A 13,613-nucleotide genomic window follows, 5' to 3' on the forward strand; every position below is an offset into this window, starting at 1 on the left:
ACCCTTTCTTTTGAAAAGGCTGAAAATTCTTCCTTCAACCTAAGCTTTTCTTTGTATTGGAAGAAATTTCACTGCTGTAAATCGAAGTATTTCTTTGTAATGAAAATAACATCTCCCAAAGGTGATTTTTCACTGCAACAGGTCATAAGGGAAAAAGATGAAACTCATCTTCCCAAATTCCTGTTGTTTCAATAATGTTTATCCTTCTCATGAGAGCTATTTACAGGTGTAAAAACAGTCACACAAAATTAACATTATTTAGAATTATTGCAGCTTTGTGCTACATTAAGCCATAATGTAGCTTGCTTCATTGTGATTTAATGTATGCATGAGTCTGGCCAATCATTCCTTATTCAAGCAAACCTGTTAAACAATTCATGATGTATTATGATGGGTGAAACCAGCCATTGAATATGATAGTTTTTGTTCTCAAAGTTGCCAGTGGCGGAAAGGGCAGGAACTTTTTTGCAGTCCCCAAACTTGTTTCAGAGGAATTCAGGTGTAGTGGGTATATAGGTTGTTATATTTTGTGTTATCCTTAGTTTCAGAAAAACTTGAATCTAACCAAAATTTAGAATACTCAGACAGCAGTAAAGGGCAACTACTTATCTATGTGTTTTCTCCACTGGCTAAGTTATAAAAAAAAATTCATGCATTCATGCCTTTTCTCAAACCCATCTTTTTTCACCTTTCTTTATAGAATGTGTGGTCTTTTAGTCATCTTCCTTCCCATGTTCTGAACCTGTCCCAATTTCTTTGAATTTATTTTAAAGTGAGGTGTCCAGAATGGAACACCATAGCTGAAATTAGTCTGACGTCAGCAAAGTAAAATAAAAGTATTGCTTTTTTGCAGTTTAAAAATTATGCTTCTGTTGATTTAACCTAAAAATGTATGCAGGCAATACTGTTTAGCTTTTCCATCTTTTGATTGTCTAAGGCCAGGCGTAGTTATAGTCAACATGCAATATTTTTTTTGAAGTCTTTAAAAGAATCATAAGAAATTGTCTGATTTAATATATTGATCCCTGCTTAGCCCAAGTATTCCAATTTAAAAAAAAAACTATTTTCACATTTTATGTTATTCTACAAAGTCAGTTTCTCTGGTGATTCAGGTCAACATGTTACTGCTTACCTATTATTGACCAAAATGTGCCTGCCTCTTTTCAAGGCTGGAATTGAAGATATGTCTTTAATAAACTTGCATCCTAAAATTTGCTGTGATTTCAGATCATTATTCTCCAAATAGACCAAGAAAGTGGAACCGTGCTGTGGACCTAATAAGTGTTAAATATTGTTCTCTCATTCCCTAATCCATGCTTTTTCCAGACAGCACACACCAATAGAATTAGTCAGCTTATATTTGTTTCAGTTTCTCAAAGCCCTTTTGAAGATGGTTCACCATCTTTCTCATTTTACATTATCTCTTTTGCCATGAATTTTCAGATTATCAAATTTCATGATGTGGCAATTCGTGATATCTATTCACTTAACTTTAAAGGGCATAAAATTTAAATCTTCCCCAATATTTCACCTGGTTCGATCTCTTTGAGGAAGAACTGTTCCTCCACTTCCTTGACTAAAGACAATCAATGGTTTTTATTTTCTTGTTTTCTGCAATTTTCTGTCTCACCATCTCTGACCAAATCAAGCACTTTATGGATCCTGACCAGCACTGACATTTTTGACTGTGCACTGACTGAATCTTGCTATCTTGAAATGACTACGCTTCCTTAGGTAATTTCATTGTTTTGTTTTGAGTTAGTCAGCATTGCCCTCTGCTGGGTCTTGTTCTAAGCACGCTGTTGTTAATTTTAATGTTTATTAAAAAAGGGTGGGGTGGAAATTGGGAGCTAAGGTGGTTGAGGTGGTGAACTTGTTCTCTGTGGAAGTCATTGTTTTTATTCATTTTGTTGGTTTAATTTCTTTTTGTGTAAGTATTTTTGTTTTATGTTTTTAATTCTAGGTATAGTTTCTTTTGTTCCTGGTTGGATTATTTTCATAATAATTCTTTGTAGCCATGTATTATTTATCCGTATATCCATAATGCTACTTTTTAATGCTTTCAAGGGTGGCTTACTTTCTATGGTTTCTATGTATAATTATATTGTATTTAAATTTTTATATGCTGAATTTAAGGATATTGAGTTGGAAAGTGAGAGGAATGCCAACATCCTTAAATGTACAAAGATTCTATGTAGTTCTTTAAATATCTGATGTTATATTTTTGCAAAAATCTCATGTCAGAGAGGATGAAATATCTTTTTTTCATCTGAAATAGGATGAGCAAGTATTTCACAACACTGGCAGTATTTTCAATTTAAGCATATTTTAATGGCTCAATATAGATCAGATACTTTTGCTACTTCAAAGGTATCTGAGATGCTGCAGTTGATGGAATCCATAACAGAAATCCATAACATCTCTTTATTAAAATTTGAAGAATATTTTTAAAGTGAATACTACTGGGATATATCAAACATAAACCAAAGGCACCAATAATACACCAATAATGCCCCATCAATGGCTACATGTTCTTAAAGATGTTACAATGGTATTGATTAATTTCAGATTCAAGCTGATTCGTTAAAAAAAATATTTAGAGTGTATTAGGACTCCCTAAAGGACGTCCTTGAGATTTTCTCAGTGGGAGATGTAAAAAGGATTATTGACCCATATGATATATATATGTGGGGGGTGGTTAGCTAAAAGGATAATATTGAGAAATTGGAACAATGACTTTACTCCAGATACTAAAGATTGGCTTTTAGAAATCTCTGTTTTAGAAAAGATAAAATTTTCTACTAGTAAAAGGGTAAAGAAATATATTTTTCTATGGCATAAAAGTTACAATATTTTATAATAATATCGTAATATAGTATGATATGGTATTTTTGTAAAGCACTAGTCAATTGTCAATTTAATATATGATAGATTTGTTGTTTATTTGTTTCCTTTTTAACTTTTTTCCCTCTTTTTTTCTAAAGTTTTTATTTTTATGGATGTTTAGTTTACTTTTTTCATTATTCTGTATCTTAGTACTTTGTTTTATAATCTGTGGTCTTTTTAAAAAAAATAAAGTGAAATAAAACTAAAACACAGTATCACTGTAAAGCATTTTGGTAATTTTAAATGGTGGTTTGCAAACATAATATATAGCATGAGAGGTTCTTGGGGGTCATGCAGCAAAATAGCTTCATACACATAATCTTTCTTTGAAGATGTAGCAGAAGAGCAGGCAGAGCTGGGAGGCAGAGTAAAGTGGGTCATCAGCCTAGAATCAGTATGTTGCCACAAGTGAACTAAGTTTAACGCTTCTTGAATTCTGTTGATCCTTATCTGGTGCCAATTTAATATTGAACTTAGTTGACTAGATTCTTGTGTATAGGCTTGAACAATAAATCTTTGAACTGCAACTTAATGTATGATCCTGGTCCTTTGTGCTTAACAGAAGATGAGTTACTCTGTTCCACAGACTACCCCAGTTTCTTAATTTCGTATTTTTTCCAGCTTTGCAGTATGAGGTCTCGTGATCATTTTTATACCAGTTTTCAAATGTGGCCACAATCATACATTTGTGTTATCTATAATATCTTTTCTATCATGTGTTAGTGAGCTTCAGAGACTAACACATTCAGTAAGATCACCATCACTATGACTTGTGAAAAAAATGGAATTATCAACCTATATAATGTTTTTATTCTTCCACAAACATTATTTCAATAATTAAATCAACAGTGACACCCTGTGGCAAAATTTTATATTCTGCTTTAAAAATAATACCTTAAAGTATGAGATGGAATATACAGGTTGTTCTCATTTAGCAACCACAATTGAGACTGGCAACTTAGTTGTTAAGCAAAGTGGTCACTAGATGAAACAGCTATTCTGCTTATGAACTTACGTTCTTCAAAACTTCAGTTTTCCTGGCATGCCCAGGTGATAATTTAGGAGTCCCAAATAAATGTATGTGTGAGACAGAACTTGTATATCTGTGTGAATGTATTTATTCCAAAATATTCACATATGATTGATTGATTGACCCACAGATAGCAGAAAACAGACAATAGATTTTTAGAACACATTAATTCAGAGTTCTCAAGGCACAAATGACCAGCTTCAACTTATCCTAATTTGGAAACATTATACAAGCAAAGTCCTAGCTCTCTTGAAAAATGTGTAGTGCTGGGAAATCCAGAAGAAAAAAGAAAAGATTAACTTAACAGACATGTTACTAACTTACAGTATCAACTACAGGGATTCACTTAAGAACTGTGGTAAGAAAGGTTGTAAAATGGATAAAACTCGCTTAACAAATGTCTCACTTAACACAGAAATTTTGGGCTCAATTGTGGTAATAAATCAAGGATTACCTGTATCTGAAGAACTGTTGTGTAGAATTGTTCAGACTTTTTCCAGAAGAGAGTATGAAAAACTAAGGGATTAAATTGTAAAGAATTAGATCTAACCTGGATATCATGAAAGAGCTGTTCAATAATGGAACAATATGCCCATACTTTATGTTATGAACTAACAAAAACCATTTAATAATAAAACTTATTAACATTATGTTAAGCAGGCTTGAAATCCTGCACTTTGGATTGGCCCACGAATAGCGAACTGGGATTGGTCATCACGGAGCAACCTGATTGGCTATTAGTTAACATCTTTTCATTGGGCAAAAGTTAAGCATGTGGACACAGGTCATTGGTTAACAGGTCAGTAGCTAGCTCTATAAAAGGGCTACTGCTGTCCAAGAGTTTGCTCTCTCTTGTTCTGATTCTTAATAAAGAGTTGAAGTTCACTAAGTCACTGACTCGTCTCAATTATTGTACCCATGCCCAGAATATAACACTGGCGACGAGGATGGGATGCAAGAGACGATAGAGCTGATTGAACACTAAAGAGCGCCAAGCAGAGCACGTGGCTGAACATGCACCAACGAAGGCAACATGGCCAGCGGTGCTATACCACCCGCTCCATTCGACCCGACAAGCGAAGACTGGGACTCATATATGGATCGGTTCCAAATGTTTTGGAGACCAATAACTTAAGGGACGGCAAGAAACGAGCAATATCCCTGACCCATTGCGGCCGGCCATGTTTAAAATGGCAAAATCACTCGCAAAACCGGCTGAAGTAAAATCAATGGACTGGGACACCCTCGCTCCCCTCCTAAAGGCCCACTATGCACCCGGTGCCCACACTTGTTCGAAGACATGAATTTTACCAGAGGGACCAACGGAAAAGCGAAAGTCTCGCAGACTACATCGCTGATCTCCGAATTTGGGAGGCCTCTGTGGGTTTTCCAACCTCGAAGAAGCTTTGCGAGACCACATAGTTCTGGGATTAGATGACCAGACGGTGCAAAGCAAGATCATGGCTAAAGGGGACATCGATCTTGCCGATGCCATTGCAGACGCTACTGCAGCAGAAGCAACCAGGAAGTCGGCTGCTCAAATGCGCCGCAACAACGCAAATGACACCTCGCCTCGCCCGAGAGGCACTCAACAACGGCGCATCATGAAAACCTGGAATCCCCATCAGAAAGTGATGAGGAAGAGGTCAACCGACTCCGGTCGAATGAGACCAACAAACCCGATTCCCACGACAATGCGCGGGTTGTGGGGCAAACCACCCACGATCTGAGTGCAAATTCCTCGACGCACTCTGCCGTTCCTGTGGAAAAAGAGGCCACATTGCAAAGGTCTGCCGAAGCAAGCGAGGTCCAGTCCCAAGCCCAGGGAGAATAATTGCAGCCAGTCTTCAGGATTCGAAACCGCGAATCGGAACCACCCGAACCACCAATGGAACAACCACTCCTACAGAAATAAAGCGCCTGCCTCTTCCTCGAGACGGGAAGAAGCACACCAAACCATTACCATCGGCCACGCTACATCCTTAGACACAAGGAAGATCCGAGTGAAGGTCGCCATCGGGAACCAACCTTGCGTGATGGAGTGACTCGGGGTCGTCCCTCTCAATGGTTTCCTGGAAAACTTTCAAGCAACTAATCCCGGCCATCCGTCGACAGGACCTCAGCCCCCAGAGGATCATACTCAAGGACTACCAGGGCAACAGAATCCCGGTCGTCGGTTCCAGCCAAGTCCAAGTCTCATTCAAGAACCGTATCGCATCACTACCACTGACTGTCGCCGATCGTGATCGACCTAGCTTATTGGGCCTACAATGGTTCGCCCGCTTGGGATCATGGTAGCCAGCGTCCATCGAGCTGAGAGCACGACTGGGAGGAGTCGCTCGTCCAAGAATTCCAGGACGTTTTCTCAGACAGACTAGGCAAGTACAAGGGGACCCCAATATCGTTTAACCTCAACCCTGAAGTAGCTTCCATTCGCCTTAAGCCTCGCCGGGTGCCTTTTGCACTAAAACCAAAGATCGACGAGCAACTCGATAAACTAATAGCCCAGGGCATTTTAGAACCAACGACCACACCCGTTGGGAAACCCAATTGTAACCCCATCAAACCAGATGGATCGTTAAGAATTTGTGGGGATTATCGGGCCACTTTGAACCACGCACTTCAGCAAAGTGCTTACCCGGTACCGGTGGTTCAACACCTTCTCCACTCCCTGGGTGGTGGGAAGATATTCGCTAAATTGGATTTGGCACAAGCGTACCAACAGTTGCCCGTTGATGCGGAAACTGCGGAAGCACAAACTATCATTACGCATAGAGGCACTTTTAAATGCAATAGACTCCAATTCGGAGTGAGCGTAGCTCCGGGAATTTTTCAAAGTTTAATGGAGAGACTCTTACAAGGCATAAAAGGGTCGTACCATATTTTGATGATGTATTAATCGCCGCCCCAAATAGAGACATCTTAGAAAAGCGTCTCAGAATGGTTCTAAAGAAATTTAAAGACGCTGGTTTGAAGGTTAAAAAAAATAAATGTCAACTGTGTACCGAGAGGGTAGAGTTTCTGGGATACCTCCTCAATAGTCAAGGAATCCATCCCACTGATAACAAGCTAAAAGCGATTAAAAACAAGCTAAAAGCGATTAACTTCTACAACGTTTTCTTGCCCCAGAAGGCGACTCTTGCAGAGCCCTTGCACAGACTTCTTGATAAAAGAGCTACCTGGGTCTGGGGACGTCGAGAGGAACGCGCCTTCCAACAAGTGAAAGACTTACTAACCTCCGACGCTGTTTTGATGCAGTACAATGAGACTTTACCTTTAACTATTACTTGCGATGCTTCACCGTTTGGAGTGGGAGCAATCTTAAGCCATGTACTCCCAAACGGAAACGAGGCACCTATTGCGTTTTTCTCACGAACATATCGAAGGCCGAAAGGAACTATAGCCAACTCGATAAGGAGGCCCTTGCTGTTGTGTCTGCTGTGAAACGTTTCACGAGTACGTGTATGGACGAGCATTTACGATAGTTACAGATCACAAACCATTGCTTGGTATTATAGCGGAGACAAGCCAACCCCTATATATTATCACCAAGAATGACTCGATGGTCTGAGTTCCTAGCTGCCTACAATTACGTGTTGCAACATCGCCCGGGAAAGCCATTCCCCACGCTGATGCATTGAGTCGTTCTCCACTTCTGGAAGCCGTCGACGACCCAGCTCCGACCCTCACGACACTACAAATCGAGATGCTGCACTCGCCACCACTAACAGCGAGAGACATCGCGATCGAGACAAAACGGGATCCTGTCCTAGCACGAGTACTCAGCTGGGTCGAATGAGGATGGCCAGCCGACCAAATCCACGATGATTTCGCACCATTTAAGAATCGGCAGACAGAGCTTTTCTCCCAGAGAGGTTGCGTTCTCTGGGGGATAGAGTAGTCGTCCCAGAGAGGCTACAACAGACTGTTTTGAAAGTATTACACGAGGGACATCCGGGCATCGTGCGCATGAAGGCGCTCGCACGAAGCTACGCATGGTGGCCGGGCATTGATAAACAGATTGCAGCCTGGGTAACCACATGCCAGAAGTGCCAGGACATTAGCAACGCCCCACCTAAAGCGACGCCAACCGAATGGGAAACCCCTCGAGGTCCGTGGTCCCGTATCCACGTTGATTTTGCGGGACCCACCAAAGGACACACATTTTTATTAACAGTTGACGCCTATTCAAACTGGCTGGAAATCCAAAAGATGAAGACAACCACTACAGACTCAGTCATTAATAAACTGAATAAATTATTCGCAACGCATGGGTTACCAGACGTTTTAGTTTCTGATAACGGGCCCCAGTTCACGGCCCTAGCTTTCGAACAGTATCTAGCGGACCAGGGCATCCGCCACGCGCTCACCTCGCCAGCGCACCCTGCGGCTAACGGTAGGGCGGAGCGAATGGTACAGTTCGTCAAGAAAATCCTACATAAAATGGACTATGGGGACATTGACGACAAGCTCAACCGAATACTCCTGCTCCAACACATCACCCCACACAGCATCACGAATAAGACACCTGCTGAACTGCTAATGGGGCGGAGACTTCGCTCTCACCTCGACCGCCTCCATCCCTCTTATTCTCCAGAAAAACCCTGTGAATCTAGTGGGAAATGCCGCGAATTCAAGGTAGGCGACTTGGTGTTTGCTAAAACTTTTCTGGCGACCGTTATGGGTCCCTGCAACTATTACCCAACCCACCGGCCCCAGATCCTACTGCCTACAGACTAATGACGGGAGATTTTGGAAACGCCACATAGATCAACTCCGATCCAGAATGGCACCCACCTCCCGTGACTTCCATAATTCACAAACTAAGGGGAGGAGATATCGAGGAGGCCTAAAACGAACTAGATGACGAAATAATCATGGGGACCAAGCAACCTAACAAACGTAATGCGCAACCTGAAGGAGAATCAGGGAATGGGGTGTTGTTTTCGCCTAGAGATAGCACGAGGGAGGCAAGCCCACGGGACCCGGAGGCGAGCCTAGGAGACTGGGATAACAACAACGAGAGCCGCGCCGAGTCCCCCGCGCAGAAACAGAACTAGCCACACCAGAAACCCTTAATAGCGTTCCACCGGAATCGGACTGCAGACAAAAACCGGTGGAACTACGAAAATCAAACAGGCAGGTGAAACGACCTGCATATCTACACGAATATGTTACCGCACCCTCAAACGGAACCTAGGGGAGGGGTGTTATGAACTAACAAAAACCATTTAATAAAACTTATTAACATTATGTTAAGCAGGCTTGAAATCCTGCACTTTGGATTGGCCCACGAATAGCGAACTGGGATTGGTCATCACGGAGCAACCTGATTGGCTATTAGTTAACATCTTTTCATTGGGCAAAAGTTAAGCATGTGGACACAGGTCATTGATTAACAGGTCAGTAGCTAGCTCTATAAAAGGGCTACTGCTGTCCAAGAGTTTGCTCTCTCTTGTTCTGATTCTTAATAAAGAGTTGAAGTTCACTAAGTCACTGACTCGTCTCAATTATTGCACCCATGCCCAGAATATAACACTTTATTTTAGTATTTAAACAAAGTCTGCATCATAATCTGTTAGGGAAGCTGTAATGGTTGATTGGTGGATCATTGAGCAGAGGTATAAGATAATCACCTATTTCCTTTCCAAGTTCTAACTCTTACATGATCCCATGAATTTTTTATTCTACAAATTATAGTTAAACAAGTCATAAATTTTGGTGCAGATCCAAAAAAAACCAAATCAACTTCAGTTATAGATCTTTGGATGAAGGGCGTTGAAATAATAGCGCACATTCTTTCAACATTCCACTGTTCAGTGTTTTTTTTCCTAATTCTGTGTCTCAAGAGCAAGATAAAATATGGTTAGGCAGAAAAAGGAATTGGTGGTTTAAATATTCTCTTAAAGATTCATATAGTGGCCTAAGTATATCAGTCTTTCTTTTTAAAAAGTTGCAGCTTTATTTTTGTTTTGATTGGTGAATTTTAAAAATAGTCTTTTATTTAATTCTATTTTTCAAAACCACTTGCAAAGAATTTCAGAATTCCCAGAAAATCTAATAAATTCTCAACACTCCATCCGCAGAATTACTCTAATTTAGTGAGTAAATTAATCCATTTACTGTTTTCACTTCTGATATTAAACCAGTAGAGGGCATTATTACCTCAATGTTCTGGCTGTGAATGAATAATATACAATATAAGAGATTAGGAACTCTCATAACTTTTTATGAATATATCCAGACAGAGTAAAAATCAGAGTAGCTCTGATTTTCACAACTTATCACTTAATCCTATGACAGGGTGTCAAACTGGCAGTCGGATGCATCACACACAGGCCACTTACCCACCCCACTCCGCGAAGGGAAAAAACATCACGAAACATCACGTGACAGCATCATGATGGCACAGGTTTGACACCCATGTTCTATGACAGTGATCCCCAACCTTTCTTATGCCGCGGCCCGGTATCCCCAACCTTTTTTATGGCGCGGCCCGGTATCGGCATTAGCTGGGCGCCGCCATCTTTTTTGATGAAAAAGTGCTTCCGGTGACCTCACCGGAAGCACTTTTCATCAAAAAGAATGGCGGGCGCCAGCTCTCAGTGAGGTTTTCCGGGTGAAAAGCTCACCGGAGCGCTTGGCGCCGCCATCTTTTTGATGAAAAAAGTGCTTCCGGTGAGCTTTCTACCCGGAAAACCTCACCGGGCTTACTTTTCATCAAAAAAGATAGCGGCGTACTAAAGAAAACTCAGCGTACCCGGTAGGACTTGTTCCGCGGACCACCCGGTCTGCCGGACCGGTGAGTTGGGACCCCTGTTCTATGACATATAATAATTTAGAAGGTTTCAAATATTTCACTTTACCAAGTAATTTGTCCAAAATGATTTGATCCACCACCTTGCTTTCAAGAAAACTTGTAAAACTGAGTGTGATCAAGATTCTTGCTCTAAATATTTATCCCAGAAAGGTGATTTTCTGATGAAATACAACAAAAGGGATATTGAGTTTATATGCTTAGATATTATAAAAAGTATAGAAATCTATATTTAAGGTCTCTTAGATTAGTTGATTGTTCTGCCCCAAAACTAATTCTGAATATCTGTTGTGGTTAGTGGTCAATAGGTGCATATGGCTGAGTAGAGCGAGGATTCAAATGAGGGGCCAGGACCATTAGGGAGTGGACTGCTGCCTTCAGAGATTGTGGGGGCTGGCAGCAGCGACGAGGAGGTTCCCAAGGAGACTGTGCCAAGTGTGTGTGTGCGCAGGGCTGCTTGCAGGAAAGAGCAGCTGCAGCAGCATGGGCAACTTGGGAGTAAGGCTGCAAGGTAATGGCCCCTCCTTCAAGAAGATAAAATTTTGCCAGCTGTGAATCGCACATTCTTTGCAGAAAGCAAAGGCATTTTGAAACTCGAGCATCGTGGACATTGTAGTATCTTAGTTGGTATTTGAAGACTCTTGTGTTGTAAAATATTCCTAGGTAACCTTATCTGTTATTCTTGGCAGCCTCGCACAGTTTTGGCGAGGCTCGAGCTTATCAAAGTTAATTAGTTTGCAGCAGCCTTTTAACCAGTGATTCATAAGAATCCTTCAAAGGTTACTGTTCCCTTTGGTTCGTGTTTGTTTTATTGGAAAAGGGTTTGGGTCAGAACAATATCATGTCAATAGCTGTAACCACTTCATGCCCATTTAAAATCCTAAAATCCCCTGGAGCCTAATCAAGCCTGTTTTTACAATATTGAAAAATATAAGAGTTCTCTCCTGAGACTATACATCTTGTGACACTTCTATTAAAATACAATATGTGATCCTCAGTGACCAGCAGCTAAAAATCACAGCTCTTTTTATTTCAGTATTCTACCCATTGCATATCATTTACCTGTTCATCCTCTCATCATTCTTAGCCATGCAGGAACTTCATTGCATTTCTGCTGCACACGAGTCCACCACTACTCAGTTAGGCCTTACTAATATAGGATTTCAAGAAATATTTCTTACGAAAACAGATCACTAGAACCAAGCAATTTTATGACCTTGAATCCTTCAGTTATGGTTACACAAAAATAAGTCATTTTCATTCATCATCAGGATACAAGCGGCAAGTACATTCATACCATAATAAATTTATTTTTAAAATGCTATAAGACATCTTCTCATTTTTTTTCTCAACAAGCTGACACAATCACTGCTTATATAACCTCATTAATTGTATTGGTTATGTAATATTCCAATTATTCCTGTAAGAAAATACATTCAAAAACTGAACATCTGTTATTAACACTTTTATTAAACCAACTGACCACCAGTGAGGGATAAATTTATGTGACTTAATGAATTTCTAGGACAGCGTAGTGAAGAAAATGCTAGCCATTCCCTCTAATCTTGTACAAGGCAATTGAAATCATCACTCAGATTGCATCTGTTTAGGAACTCTGAACAGAGCACAAGAGTAAAACTGAAGAGAAAGAGGGATATTTGCAACTTTTCATCAGAGGATGGCATGTTATCCTGTGTCTCAGGAGTAATGCCTTTGAACCACTGGGCACTATTTATGGTTGCCCACTGGGCAGCAGAGGCTAATGTTTTGGCACATTGTCAGTGTAACAGTTTTTCTGTGGCTCAGTATTTCCAATTGCAATTGAAGTACCCCATAGGAGCCACTGAATATTTGGACCACTCTGAGGCAAAAAAAAATGTACTTTTTCAATGTCTTCCTAATATTCTGTGTCAAGCATTGTTTAATGGCTACCTTAGCCCTATCATGCTTTATCCTAAGAGGCTTAATTTCAGTCTCATGGCCTTAACTCTGTCCTGGGTTAAGACTAAAGGACTAATTTTTTATGGCTATACACTAAATTTAGTCACAGAGTTAGGGAGGCAAGATATCCGCCATTTTAATTATGTCCACCTCCAGCTGAAAAGTAGCATTTGGGACACATTAAGGAAGTTATCAACCTGTTCCAAAAAACTGAACAGCACTTGTTCTAAAGGGGCATAATGGAGGGGGAGGGTCCTGACTACATTCCATATAGTAAGTGAGCCATTAATTTCACCTGAAAGAGCTTTACTGCAGACAGTATGAAATCTACCATAACTACCACCCCCAATGTTCAGAACTTCAGGATTACATTTGATGGTCTGTGTGCTACTGTGGCTACCTACTCAGTTTGGGCCTTTGAAGAACCAGAAATATGAAATAACCGAATAACAGAGTTGGAAGGGACCTTAGACATCTTCTAATCCAATTCCTTGCTAAAGCAGGAAACTTTATACCATTCCAGACAAATAGCTGTCCAATATCTTCTTTAAAAACCTCCAGTGATGGAGTAGTCTAGTCTAATCTAATTTGGCTCTTCAGAGTACTTTTGGATATTTCTTGCCAAAAGTAGTGACGATGCAAGTAATGGTCTGAGGTGCAAAAAGTAGAGAGCTACTAAGTGAAACAAAATACAAGAAGCCCTCAACTGGACCAATCTGGTACCTATCTCTACGCCATAAGATTCACTTGAGCCTCTAGGCAAAAGACATGTCCTTGGTTCTTTGATGAGAAGGTGCTTTCACCTACAATATTTTGCCAGCTTCCTCTGTGCCCTTTTCAAATTCACTGGCATCTGAGAAAGTACCATAGTATCATCTGCATAAATAAAGAGGGAGATATAGCAGTCTCTCACTGATAACAAATTTTGTATATCTTGAA

At 40.5% G+C, this 13,613-nt stretch overlaps 1 long non-coding RNA gene across 1 annotated transcript in view; it reads right to left on the reverse strand.

Moving 5' to 3' along the window:
• LOC148130949 (uncharacterized) overlaps nt 1-13,613 on the reverse strand; it is a 95,690-nt gene that overhangs the window by 57,279 nt on the left and 24,798 nt on the right. The window contains exon 2 of the long non-coding RNA XR_015749487.1: nt 4,371-4,432. This is a non-coding gene — a long non-coding RNA (uncharacterized LOC148130949). The remainder of the gene's footprint in view (nt 1-4,370; nt 4,433-13,613) is intronic.

This window comes from Notechis scutatus, chromosome 4 (genome assembly GCF_049901735.1).
Source record: "Notechis scutatus isolate UNSWTSFEM ecotype Mainland chromosome 4, rNotScu1.2, whole genome shotgun sequence".
In the NCBI taxonomy this organism is placed as follows: domain Eukaryota; kingdom Metazoa; phylum Chordata; class Lepidosauria; order Squamata; family Elapidae; genus Notechis; species Notechis scutatus.